This window comes from Lissotriton vulgaris, chromosome 1_1 (genome assembly GCF_964263255.1).
Source record: "Lissotriton vulgaris chromosome 1_1, aLisVul1.2, whole genome shotgun sequence".
In the NCBI taxonomy this organism is placed as follows: Eukaryota; Metazoa; Chordata; class Amphibia; order Caudata; family Salamandridae; genus Lissotriton; species Lissotriton vulgaris.
In genome coordinates, this window is record NC_141685.1 from 885,751,417 (window position 1) to 885,763,784 (window position 12,368).

The window sequence follows — 12,368 nt, forward strand, 5'->3', positions numbered from 1 at the left end:
GTCTCTGAGCACAGTTCTGTGAGAGAACGGAAACCCTGCGACAATGTGTTTGCCAATTTTTAAAACATTTTTTTACTATAGCATAGGTTTGCAAAAAAAAATATTTAAAAAGCATGCTTGCAAAGGCCAGAGCTGTTATGTTATGTTATGTTATTTTTATACTTCTATAGCGCACGGCCACTCCACGGAGTATCCCGGCGCTTTATCGAAGGAAACCCAACCGAAGAAGGGAGAACATAACACTGAGAGGACGTGAAGACACAGGAAGCAGCATCAAATTAAGGGAAAAGCCATGTCTTAAGGGCTGTTTGCTTTGCTCATGCTTGTTTCGATTACATGAGGCATTTAAAAAACTAAAGTTGCCTGAGCTGGACCAAAGAAGAGAGCAGGGTCAAATTCTGCATAATGGACTTTAATGGCTGAGGTAACAACAACTACTCGTGATCTCTTTATATACAAAAAAAAGATCCAGACTAGAGCTTTATCCCAGATTCCCACAAGTGTAAGTAAGGGAAATAAGTGACAGACATACCTATTACGTTTGGTAAACCCAACCAAAAACAAACGCACAGCACAGCCTCACTTTTTTTAAAGCATTTCTGAAACTCCCACAAAATAAGGAAGTAACCAAAAGTCTCAAGCAAAATACACATTTTTCTTTTATTTACAAAATGGCAGTCATTGTGCTCTACCACGCTTACACTTCATACACTGTGGCTAAATAAACACAAATATTGTCTTGAAATGGGACTGGAAGCATATACAAAGATGATCTTCGACACTAACTAGGAGGCCCTTTAATTCCTCATTTTGGAATCAAATGTCAGAAAAACATTGGGTGGATAGAACACTGCACTTTTTTGCACTGAAAGTGCAAATGTGCGAGGAAGTTACAAGAAAGGCAAAGTGAAGACTTATTTTTGGAATCTTACTAGCTGTTGGTTGACAGCGCAGCTGTCTGCAAGATCTACTGTTACCAGTTCTTTATACATAGAATGGGCTTTGAGTCCCCTCACAAGGGTATTGCTGTCTTTTCTTATACTGTTGGCTGTATAGCGTATCATTCCACCTCTTATGAAATACTTCATTCCAATCCAGGGGAGCAGTTTTACATCTCAAAAGTACACTTAGGGCCCGATTTGGATTTTGGTGGATGGGTACTCCGCAAGAGTCCGCCTTATCCCAAGTGCATTAGGATATAATGTACCTGGAATAAGGCGGATGGGATATCCCCCACATTTGTGGCAGAGTATCCCATATGCCAAATTCTAAATCAGGCTCTTATTCATCACACATGACATTTTTTTATCTCACTGATGCACTGTATACAGAAAGCAGCATTTTGCATTTTTACTACAGAAGCCTTTTTAAAAAAAAAATATATATATATATATATATATATATATATATATATATATATATATATATATATATATATATATATATATATATATATATATATATATATATATATATATTTATATTTAGGCAGGATCCAAACTGCAAAGCTAACCTATTGGTTTTGCCAATGGTTGTTCACGTCTTTGGCATCATGTAGGCATTACCGTTTTTGACACGTGGTGCTGACGATGTCCCCAAAACTCATCTCAGCCCCCTTCACTGCAAGGATCTCAATGGATGACAAAAAAGGACTTAAATGGTAATTGGTAAGCAGCTTCTGAAAGACTGAACTCCTTACCCATTCTTCCCCCTCTCTATTAATTCCCCCTCAAAAAACGAATTTTATTTTTTAAAATTACGGAGGCACTGTAGCGGTCTAACAAAAATAACCCACCTCATTCTGAGATACGTGGCCGAGTACAGCACTCATCTCTTAACACTAACTACAAGCAGACTAACCTATGAGTAAACCATTAAAAATAAATTCTCCAGCACAATACAGGACTTTGTTGCATGTCAGATTTGAGCTCTCTTGGTCCCAACCATGTCAGCTTTGCAGACATTTCTCCAAACCTCTCAGGAAATATCTTCGTACTGGTCAGGCCACTTCTGGTCTTGATTAACTTATGGCAACAAAAGCCGGATCTTTCATGTTTCAATTGTGCTCCTCCAAAAATGATATATGACGTGCCATGAACATTCAAATGTCAGAATACGAGCCACTGTAGTCCACCTATGAAGAATGAAGAGCCTTATCATTTTCTGCAGAGGTGAAATATAAAGTACCAAAAGGAGTAAAATGTCTCCCCGTAGTGCACCACAAAAAAAGTCCAGCTTAGTTGATCTGCCTCTGCTCTCTCTGCTTTGTATGCGCAGTCCTGTCCATAGCAGGTTAGTTTTCTTTAAGGGTCTTACTTAACCTCTTTACAATAGTCTGGGAGCCGTTTTCTGAAAAAGTAGGCTAAAGGTACTCATGCACGTCTCTCTCGCAGCTCTGGTATGAGCCAAAGTTTGTTTTGGTGCCAGCTTATATCGAATAGATACAAGTAAAAGAATTGTCTCCGGCCTCACTGGCTGGTACATGTCTCTTCCAATGCGAAGTCTGGGATTTCCAATGAAGGCAAGAAAGGGATGGGCCACTTGCTCCTTAGATTACGGCCAAGAAGTGATAGCTTGTTGCTATGTTAGTCAATAGTATGGTTCCGGTCACCTCTGTGGAACTATCTTGAGCTAAGGTAGCTTACTTCAGTATGCTGGGTCCCTGGACCATTTATCGTTTATAGGGTCTCAGATCTTGAAAGGAAATGCTTCCACATACCTTCTCAACACCGGCTGCAGGGGCAGCTGGGACAATCGCTCATGCCCATAAACAAATATAATTTCTCGCCGACACAGTTCTTGCAAGCTAAGTGGCCGACTGCAACGCAGTGGCTTTGTCAGAACTAGCCGGATACCATTTTCACAGCAGATGGGCCTTATACGGGTTCTGTCCACCACCTTCTCCAGCAGCTTGACCAGGCAGTCTGCTGAGTGCTCCCGTAGCCAGAAGTGGCCCTTATGAAATGCAACCCGCACACTGACTGGGCCACCCACCATGCTGACACTCAAGGTGAAAAGGTGGTGGTGCTGGGAGCTGTCCCGCACAAGGAAAGTACCCACTGGCTCCTTGTTGAGCTTCTCATGGGCCTCTCCCATTGACAGAGGGCCCCAGTAGAAGCCGCTGTTCTGCAGCCTGGCCACTGAACGTTCCACCACCTCTCGTTCTCGGTTCCTGAAGGCACGGTAGTGCGTGGACTGGCAGCTTGGTGACACGGTGGTGACTGGCACCCTCCCTCCGACCATCTCAGTGGACCCATGGCATGGGGCCAAGTTCCATCCTCCTCAATACAGTTAGTTAAGACCTGCGTGGGAGAGGAAAAGGAGGTTAGGAAACTGTGAACTATGACTAAAATCTAACATAGACATTATTTCCACAAGGGAAAATCCTGTAAACAAGTGAATGGCTTTCACACAAGGAGATGGGAGCAGTTATCAAAACAGAAAACTCACTTAGCTGCAACACTAGTTAGCTAGACAAATGGAAGAGACTCACTCTATTCGCATGTTCAGAATGCTTTCCCACCCTTTTTAAAACCTTCAGACACAAGCGTGGCTCTCTCACTTTAGGAATTTTAAGCTGTACTGAGATGGAAGGCTACCAATCCCTCCCCCTCACCCAAAAAAACAAGCATTTGCAATGCAATAGGCAGACTTCTCCGCTCTCCTTAGCAAAGTCACCTCAGGGTCTCCAACTGACTGCTGCCCCCCCAAGATCCTTCGCAAGGTCTTCACTGCCTGCCTAGCCCCCCTGGCACTCCTGAACAATTCCCTCACTCTTGGCCTAATCCCTAGTACTTTTAAGGCCGCCGAGGTAGTGCCTATCTTAAAGAAACCTACAGCCGATCCCACGATCAAGAGCAACTTCCGTCCCATCTCCCTCCTTCCTTACCTCAGCAAGGTGCTTGAGTCCCACGTTACCAACATCTTGAGCTCGTTTGTTAAGCAATCTCATTTTCTCGACTCTCAACAGGCCGGGTTTAGACCTGCCCACTCTACAGAGATGGTCATACTCTCTGTCATGGAAAAACTGCGCAGGGGGGCCGACTCTAAGATCAGTCAGGCCCTAGTGCTCCTGGATCTGTCGGCCGCCTTTGACACGGTCGACCATGCCATCTTGGTCGACCGTGTCAGACAGGCTGGGATCGGGGGCACTGCCCTGGATTGGGTCCGCTCATTTCTCACCAGCCGCCAACAAGCGGTCCGACTTTCCCAGTTCTCCGCGGACAAGGTGGCGTTGACCTGCGGCGTGCCGTAGGGCTCTTCTTTGTCCCCGCTCCTTTTTAACTTATACCTTACCCCCCTGATCAGATCTCTCCGAGACAGGAATGTCACCGCGTTCAATTACGCGGATGACATCCAGCTAGTCTTTAACATCAACTCTTCGGACCAGTCAGTCTCAGACTTCCAAGCCACCCTCTGTCACATCAGCAACTGGATGGGGGCAAATCACCTGAAGCTCAACCCCGACAAGACCGAACTGGTTCTTGTGGGACGGCCTTCCAATCCTTGGAATTCCAACTTCTGGCCTGCCAGCTTGGGCCTCCCCCCCCCCGTCCAGCTGACTCTGCCAAAAGTCTGGGGGTTATCATCAGCAAAGATCTTTCGATGAAACCCCAGATAAATGCCACTGTCTCTTCCTGCTTTTTCCAACTGCGAAAAATTCGGAAAATCGTGCGCTTTCTCACCACCGAAGCTCTTACCCTTGCCCTTTTGCCGTTAGTCGTCTCCAGAATTGATTACGCCAACTCCCTGTACGTAGGCATCCCTGATTACCAACTCAAACGTCTGCAGCTTGTCCAGACCAGGCGGCACGCCTCATCTTCCATCAACCGAGGCACCACCACGTCCGCCCTCTGCTAAAATCCCTGCACTGGCTCCCTGTTTCTGAACGCTGCAAATTCAAGCTGGGATGCCTTGTCTTTAAAGCTCTGGCCGGCCTGGGTCCTACTTTCATCTCCTCCCTCATTCACCCCTACGTCCCCTCTCGTAATCTTCGCTCGGCTCACTTGGCTCTACTCAAAGTCCCCAGAGTCAAGCGTAAGAAATGGGGAGGCTTAAGATTCTCATTCCTCGCTCCATCTTTCTGGAATGCCCTCCCATTGGACATAAGGCTGGCTTCGCCTTATACCCACTTCAGATCCCTCCTTAAGACATACCTGTTTCGCATTGCTTATAATTAACCTGCCTTCTCCCCCCCGGTCCCCTCTATTTCTCTTCTTTTTCTTCCCTGTTACGGCTATGCACTCCCTGCCCTGTCCAGGCAGCTGCCTATTGTCCTCTGTTCTAGTGCCAAGAAACTGTATAGTGTACGCTGCGCTTTATAAATGCCTTTCACATCACATCACATAGGTTTCAAATTACATGAAAGTTTAAGCTGTCGCCGTTGCTAATATTAATGCAACGCCAATAGCTAAAATTTTCAGTAATGTAAGAGATATCGCATTGCAAATTGGATTACAGCAATTTTATTCTAATTCTTTACTTTTGAAGCCAGCGCTTTAGCTTAGGATGTTTAAAGCTAAAACGCAGGCACCCCAATTGTAACAAAAGCAAACAAATAGGAAAACAGTGGCAACCAGGCATTTTCTTTTTCTATTTATTTACGTTTATTACAAAGGTGGCACCCGTGCTTTAGCGTTAAACGCTTATGATGTCAAAAGCTAAAGCGCAGGTGCTATTATAATAAAAGTTAATAAATAGAAAAGAAAACATGCAGCCGCGTTCGGTGCACAAATAAGAAAAGAAAGGTACGCCTGCCATTATATCAGCTAGGTGTGCAGCGCTGGTTATATAGAAGAAAAAGAAAGCGTTGCGGGAGAGCGTGTTCTACGTGCAACAGCAGGCAGGAGAAAGACATTTAACAACATAGTGCTCTGTGGCTGTATTTACAAAGTATCGAGTAACAACATGTAACAGGGGTGTCCTCATAGAGATTACAAGAAGAGAAAAGGCAGTACCTTAAAGAGACATGTTAGTGATAGATTCCTTACCTTAGAATATCCCCAGACATCAGACTGGATCCGGAAACTTTTGCGTAGCAATACCCCTGCACGTCGATAGTCGTCGTCCGCGGCTCCGCGTCCGTCGTCGGCGTCATATGCGCCGGAATGACGTCGTCAGAGTACTTAGACGCCGCCCTCGCACGCTGACGTCAGTTCTTCTTTTTTCCACGCCAGCTAGAGCAGATCCAGAGAAGCTCTACCCCTTAGTCACTTTTTGACTAAACTTTTTTGATCTTTTGATATGTTTTTTCTCGAGTCGTTCGACTCCTACGGTGCCGGTAGGGATGCCCGGGTTCAAACCCTACTCCAAGTGTAGCCGATTGATGTCGGTTACTGACCCCCATCGCTGGTGTCTTCAATGTCTAGGCCTCAACCACGAAAACCGAACCTTCTCCGACTGCCAGGCCCTGAAGTCCAAGGCTAGGCAGGAGCGGTCCCGCAAGTGGCTCGAGCTCCAGCGGTCGGCCCTGCGCCGTTTGAGGTCCCTGTCCTACAGGACGTCGAGGGACCGGTCGCGGGGTTGGAGCCCTCGTAGCTCTGAGAGTCGGCATTCGTTGTCGGGATCAAGATCCTCAAGTAAGAGGCATGAGAGGTCGGAAAGGTGTCATCGCTCTTCCGACCCACCCCGACGCTCGCGCCTTGTGGCCGGGGGTTCGGGTGACCGGGCGCCGCATCCTGCCCCACACCTTCCGGTCCCTGGGCACGATGCAACGCCTGAGGAGGTCGCGCGGTACCTCATGGCCATGAGGTCCCCCCCTCTTCCGCCGGGTTCCGTGGCGCCTTCGGGCCCAGTGGTCCCGGCTGGGGGGCCTAGCGGTCGGGTGCTTCGGCTCCGACGCCGCCAGGTGCTTCGGCCCCAACGCCGCCAGCGACTTCGGTCCCGACGCCGCAGGCCCCCACTGGGTCCGCTTCCGGGTCATCGCCGGTCGACCTCACGACCTCACCGACGCCGGCCCCTAGGGTGTCACCACCGGCGCCACCTACGGGCGACACCGTCCCCAATCCTATCCTCGATTCGGTTCCGGCGCCAGAACGGCGCCGCTCTCAACGTCGTTTGGAGATTTTTATTTCCACTAACCAGCCCCATCCTTTGAACCTGAATTTCAGGTGATGGGTGACGAGGGAGAGTGGGAGGGGGCTGTGGACCCTCTGGCACAGGAGTGCCAGTCTCAGCAGGACTGGACATGTGAGCTTGGGGATGCCAGTGGACTGGACACTTCGCCAGACACAGGTTTTGTCTCCGCTCCAACCGTGGCTACGGAGGAGGAGGCTGCCTACAGTGTAGTGTTGACGCGGGCGGCCAAGGCCTTGAGCCTGGAGCTCCCCGTCGCGGCCCTGAGGACTAACCTCCTCACTGAGGTCCTTAAACCGCAGTCAAGCTCGGCTGAGCCTCTGCTGCCGTTTAATGAGGCCTTGTGTGACGTTCTTTTGGGCACCTGGTCCAGGCCCGCTACAGGTCAGCCTGTGGATAGGAACGTGGCCAGACGCTATCGCCCGGCTCCGGGCGACCCTTGCTTCTTGTCCACCCACCCCACCCCCGAGAGCCTGGTTATCCAGGCCTCTACTTCCCAGACCGCATTCCCGACGGCTCCGCCCGATCGGGAATCCAAGAGGTATGAGCAGTTCGGTAAAAAGGTGTTCTCGTCCCTAAGTTTGGGACTGCGGTCAGTCAATACCGCATGCCTCTTGGGCCGCTAAACCCACACTCTGTGGGACACGGTTGCGGACGTGCTGCCACAATGTCCGGAGGAGGTCCGGGATAAACTTGCCCAAGCCCTTGCGCAGGGTCGAGATGCGGCACGCTACTCCATCCGGTGTGGGCTGGATACCACGGACTCACTGGGCAGAGCGATGGCAACGACGGTGGCTGTTCGACGCCACGCCTGGTTGAGGACCGCCAACTTTTCAGCTGATGTCCAGGCCACACTTCTGGACATGCCGTTTGATGGCCGTCGCCTCTTTGACGACAAGGCAGACCATGCGCTTGAGCGTTTTAAGGACTCCAGGGCTACGGCCAAATCCTTGGGCCTCTCGGCCCCACGCCAGCAAACGGGTGCCTTTCGCTCCTTTCGTGACCAAGGAAAGGGCGCTCCCACACGTGCTGCCAGCCACGCGCTGCAGACTAATACACAGCGCTGTGGCGGCCATGGAGGCGGTCGGTGACAACGGCACGGCCAGGTCACACCTTCCCCTGCAGCATCCGCCTCAAAACCCTCCTAGTCCGTGCTTTCAGGCCCATGTGATGCCAGTGGGGGGGGCGGGGGGGGGGGCAGAGTTCGCCATCACCACTTCCACTGGTGCACTGTCACGTCGGACGTGTGGGTGCTGCAAATCGTCCGGAGGGGCTACTCCCTCCCCTTCGAGACGACCCCTCCAGCCATGCCACCGCGATACCACCGTCTGTCGGGGGATCATTTGCAACTTCTGCAAGAGGAAGTTACGGCCCTCTTGGCTAAGGGGGCCATAGAGCGCGTTCCTGGACCAGAAGTAGGGTGTGGTTGTTACTCTCACTACTTTCTGGTACCCAAGAAGGGCAAAGGGGGCCTGCGCCCTATCTCAACGGCTTCCTCCGGAAGCAGGAGTTCAAAATGCTGACATTGGCTCAGGTCTTAGCTGCCCTGGACCCAGGAGTCTGGATGGTAGCGTTGGACTTGCAGGACGCTTATTTGCACATCCCCGTCCTGCCTGCCCACGGGCGCTACCTGCGGTTCACTATTGGCCACGAGCACTTTTCAGTTTACCGTGCTCCCCTTCGGCCTTACCAGCGCCCCACTGGTGTTCACTGAGATAATGGCGGTGGCCGCAGCTCATCTGCGCAGGTTAGGGGTTTCAGTCTTCCCCTCCCTCGACGACTGGTTGTTGAAGGCGGGCTCGCCCCAGACAGTCGTCAGCCACCTCCAGACAACGGCAGACCTCCTGCACCAGCTGGGGTTTTCCATCAATGTGCCAAAGTCACACCTGTACCCCTCTCAGAAGCTCCTCTTCATCAGAGCGGTCCTCGACTCGGCGCAGTTTCGGGTTTATCCTCCCGAACAGTGGGCCCGGGATATTCAGGCTCTGATTCCACTCTTTCAGCCTTTATCCCGGGTCTCGGTCAGGCTGACGCTGCGGTTTCTGGGGCTGATGGCCTCCTGCATCCTTCTGGTGCATCACGCCAGGTGGCGGATGCGGGCTCTGAAGTGGGACTTGAAGTTTCAGTGGGCCCAGCATCAGGGCAACCTGTCCGACCATGTTATGATCTTGGAGGGCACTGCGAGACAACTGCAGTGGTGGCTCACGGACCGCGATTGGGTCAGCGGCAGCTCCCTCTCCCTTCCCCAGCCGGAGCACGTAGTTGTGACTGACGCGTCCCTCCAGGGCTGGGGAGGCCACATGGGAGAGGCAGAGATCAGAGGCCTCTGGTCTCCGGCGGAGTCCCAGCTCCAGATCAACCTTCTGGAGCTGCGGGCGATTCGTCTAGCACTGAAGGCATTCCTCCCCTGTCCGGGGGAGTGTAGTGCAGGTGTTCACGGACAACACCACCGTCATGTGGTACTGCAACAAACAGGGCGGGGTGGGGTCATGGACCCTCTGCCAGGAGGCTCTGCGCCTCTCGCAGTGGCTGGCACATAAGGGCGTGACTCTGGCAGGTTCTCTGAACGCCAGGGCGGACGAGCTCAGCCGAAGGTGCATGATGGATCACGAATGGCGTCTGAACTCGGACGTGGCGCAAGGCCTCTTTCTGCAGTGGGGAGAACCTTGGTTAGATCTATTCGCCACCGAAGAGAAGGCGCAATGTCATCAGTTCTGCGCGTTGGAATTTCCAAGGCGGCACCGCTTGGGGATGCTTTTTGTTGCTAGTGGAGTTGCGGTCTGTTGTACGCCTTTCTGCCTATACCAATTCTGCCCAGAGTGCTGAAGAAAATCAAGCACGACCGGGCCCAAGTCATCCTTGTGGCTCCAGACTGGGTGCAAAGGTACTGGTATCCCGAGCTACTCTGTATGTCAGTTGATCCCCCGGTTCGTCTGCCTCTTCAGGAGGACCTTCTGTCGCAGCAGCAGGGGACGGTCCTCCACCCGAACCTGTTCAGTCTCCACCTCCATTCTTGGAGATTGAGCGGCGACAGTTGAGGCCATTTGACTTGCCTCCTGATGTCTGTAATGTCATTCTGGCAGCCAGGCGTCCCTCCACAAAGTCGGTATACGCCTGCAGTTGGAACAGATTTGTGGCATGGTGCACAGCAAAGGCTGTGGATCCTCTCAATGCCCTCTTTCTGAGGTTCTCCTCTTCCTTCTTACTCTTGCCCAGCAGGGCTCTTCTCTGGGTACTATCAAGGGCTACCTTTCCGCCCTTTCAGCCTTTTTAAGGCTTCCTGATCAGCCTTCTTTGTTCAAGTCCCCCATTGTAACCAGATTCTTAAAGGGCATCACTCATAAGTTCTCTCCTGTTCCTTTCGTGATGCCCCAGTGGGACTTGAACCTGGTTCTAACTTACTTGATGTGCGCTCCCTTCGAGCCGCTTCATAACTGTCCTATACGTCTTCTCACTCTTTTTTTTTTTTTTAAACTTTATTGTGCAATTCAAATACGGTTACAACTATGGGCCTACAACCACAGGGGCTGGCCGCTAGAGCACAGGAAAGCAATCATTGAATATTACAAAACTGCGGCCGATCTCCTAGAGGTCCGGCAATAACACAGGATACAATTCTCAGCAACACAGGATGGAATCAGGATATAGTTATTTTTGTTTTTTAGAAAAGAACAGAGAGAAAAACAAACAAGTCGCAAGGCGAAAAACATTATAGACGAAGTTGTGCTTCAATGGGGGGACCTTCAATACAAGATGAACAACTAGGTGAGCAATAGAGATGGTCAGGGGGGGAGTCCGCGGGGAAATCAAAAAATCAGGAAAGAGAGTAGACTATATCAGGAATGTCGGATCAGGGGGATAGGGAAATGTCCGGGTTCTCCTCAAACGGGGGTGGACAAACGTTTCCTCGATATGCGTTCCAGTGGCCCCAGATTCTATTCCACACCCCAGGCTTGCCCCTAGCCAACTACACAGTCTTCTCTCTAAACATACACCAGTCCATATTCTCCTTCCATACCGACACGGTGGGGGGCCGTTGGGAACCCCACAACTGCGCAATGTCTCTCTTTGCGATCATGTTCCCAAGAGCCGCCCACCGGGCCTGAGCGACGTTGTAATCATTCGGCTCCCACACATTCAACAAACATCTCCGGGCCTCAGGCAGCAAAGCAACCCTGGTGACACACTCCATTACAGCATGGATCCGAGTGCAATACGCAGCCACCTCCCGGCATTCCCAAATGATATGGAGGAAAGTAGCACTCAAACCGCATCCGCCCTTACATAACCCATCCGGGGAGAAACCCATAGCAACCAAACAAGGACCGGTAACATACACCCGATGAAGAATTTTGAGTTGGACGAGACGGAGACAGTCGGGAATGGCTACCTCTTTCCGGGAAGACAATGCTGACTGCCAGTCTTCATCATCCAATTCCAACCCGTCTCCAGTCCAGGCCTCCCGGAGACGCACGAGGATATCTGCCCGATTGTTGATTAACTTCTTATATATCAATGAAATCGTACTATCGGGCAGATGACCATCAAGTATTCGGTCATCCAGTGGGGAGGACTCGGGAACATTGGCATCGGCAGCGAAGACCGATGTCAAGGCATGGCGGACCTGTGCGTACCTAAAAAACTCTCCGCCACTCAGCTCATACTCTTTCTGCAGTGCCTCGAAAGTCTTAACCGCACCCTTCACCCAAAGGTCACCTACTCTGCTTATACCAATCATATCCCATTTCTCAAAACCTTTCGTTGTCCAGAGGCATCCCAATCTTTCTGACGCATACAAAGGGGTCGCTCGTGTCAATCGATCATTCCATCCCAGGGCCGCATTTGCATCATTCCACACACGCACAGCAATCTTCGTGGGTCCCGTTAGATTCCTCCCTGCTGCCCTAGAGTAAAGCGCCCTGTTGTAGTTACCACCCGGCAACTGATGCTTGTCCATCTCAAAAGCCGGATTTGGGCTGGGTGCATACATTGCGTGATTGATCGCGCTCAGTTGGGAGGCCCAATAGTACCGCCTGATATAAGGGAGCGCCATGCCCCCGTCATACCAGGGGAGAGTTAGCTTAGCAAGAGCAATTTGTGGACGGCCATCCCAAATGAGCTGCCTCTGCAGGCCTTCTACCTCCCGGAAGTAACTCGCCGGAATGATGTCAAACGAATTCTGGAGTGCGTATAAAAACCGGGGCAGGGACATCATTTTAAAGAGCGCGGCGCGGCCGAGCGGCGACAACGGCAATCCACGCCACCGAGCCACGTCAAGCTTCAACCTCTGGAGA

At 51.1% G+C, this 12,368-nt stretch overlaps 1 long non-coding RNA gene across 1 annotated transcript in view; it reads right to left on the reverse strand.

The window, feature by feature from the left end:
• Window positions 1–1,493: 1,493 nt before the first annotated feature.
• The window catches only part of LOC147748106 (uncharacterized), a 261,843-nt gene continuing 250,968 nt past the window's right edge, over window positions 1,494–12,368 (reverse strand). Inside the window, exon 4 of the long non-coding RNA XR_015308646.1 lies at window positions 1,494–3,302. This is a non-coding gene — a long non-coding RNA (uncharacterized LOC147748106). The remainder of the gene's footprint in view (window positions 3,303–12,368) is intronic.